Raw genomic sequence first — 1,963 nt, forward strand, 5'->3', positions numbered from 1 at the left:
TTGGAAAGTTAAAGTCCCCCATCATAACCACCCTTTTATTCTTACAGATAACTGAAATCTCCTTACAAATTTGTTTCTCAATTCCCCACTATTAGGGGATGTATAATACAATCCCAATGGATTATTATTCATTTTGTATTTCTCAGTTCCACCCAAGTAACTTCCCTGGATGTATTGCCAGGAATACATACAGCTGTAATGCTATCCCCTATCAAAAACACCATTTCCCCCTCCTCTCTTGTCTCCCATTTCTATCCTTCCTATAGCATTTGTATCCAGGAACATTAATCTGCCAGTCCTGTCCATCCCCGAACCATGTTTCTATAATTGCTATGATATACCAGTCTCATGTTTCTAACCATGTCCTAAGTTCATCTGCCTTCCCTGTTCAGCCTCTTGTATTGAAATGAATGCAGTTTAATTTGTCAGTCATATGCTGTTCTCTGCTTTGTTCCAGCTTGCCGACTGTTTGACTCACTCCTTTACCCAACTGTATAAGTCTTAGATTGATCTCTTTCCTCACTATTTCCCTGGGTCCCACCTTACTAGTTTAAAAACTCCCTGCCAGTATATTAGTCCCCTTCCAATTCAGGTGCAATCCATCCTTCTTGTACAAATCATTTCTATCCCAGAAGAAATTCGAATGATCCCACAATGTTAGCCCTTCTACTCCTGCACCATCTCCTCAGCCACACATTTATCTACTTTATCCTCCTATTCCTACCCTCAATGGGTTGTAGTACCGGGAGTAATCCAGATATTATGCCCCTTGGGGACCTCCTTTTTAAATTCCTACCTAACTTTCGATATTCTCTCTTCAGAATCACATCCTTTTCTCTTCCTACCTCGTTGGGTCCAATGTGTATAATGGTCCCTCTCTCCTTTGAGAACAGTCTGCACCCTCTCTGATATATCCTTGATACTGACACCAGGGAGGCAACATGCCATTTAGAGTTTTCACTGCTGGCCGCAGAAACATCTGTCTGTGCCTCTGACAAGGGAGTCCCCCATCACAAATCAATCGCATGGAACCCAAAGTACCCCTCATTACATTACAGCCAGTCTTGATACCAGAATGTTCATGCTACACTCCCCTGAGAGTCCATCACCCCATACATTTTCCAAAACAGCATTCTTATTTGAAATGGGGATACCTACAGAAGACTTCTGCACCTTCTACCTTTCCTGGAGTTAACCCATGCACCTGACTGTATCTACGGCTTTTCTCCCTTCGTATAACTGCCATTCATCATACCCCTAGTTCCTGTAAATTCCTCATTGCCTCTAACCATTGCTCCAACCAATCCATGCGATCTGATAGGATTCACAACCAAAGACACTTTCTGCAGACATAATCACCAGTAACATGGAAACTCTCCCTAATCTCCCACATCCGACAGAAAGAGCACATCACTCTACTAAAGGCCATCTTTTCTCCTTCACAATCTACAGACTAACAAAATAGCACCATTTTTTTGGTCCAAAAAACATTGCTCCGGGCTAATTTAGTCCTTTGGTTTATATTTTAAAAATTCAATCGAGATAGATCTCAATAAAACATCTCAATAATCAAGAACCCAATCGATTCACTACTGTAGAATTACAGCAAAGTTACATGTTAAAAACTATGCATTTATCTGTTCCTGTGCTGTGAGCTCTCCCACGCAGGTTCATCCAAGGTCAGCTGTGAATGTTGCTGTTTTTTAAATTGCTCCTCGATGCACAACGATGTCCAGAGATATTTGAACTCAAACAGCAAAGGCAGTAACTGTGCAGATTCACTGCTGTGTCAGTAATCAGTGTTTCTTTCTCTTTCTCCCTCATTGACCATGTGGTCACTGCCTTTTGTGTCTTCCTCCTTTTAAAAGTGCTGTCATTTTGATCTTTTTCCCCAGCATCCCAAACCAATGCAACAGTATATAAAACAGTAATTGCTGCTTCTGGAATTTGAGCAAATCACCTC

This window comes from Chiloscyllium plagiosum, unplaced genomic scaffold (assembly GCF_037043375.1).
Source record: "Chiloscyllium plagiosum isolate Xiang-an unplaced genomic scaffold, Cpla_swu_hap1 HiC_scaffold_28, whole genome shotgun sequence".
Lineage (NCBI taxonomy): Eukaryota > Metazoa > Chordata > Chondrichthyes > Orectolobiformes > Hemiscylliidae > Chiloscyllium > Chiloscyllium plagiosum.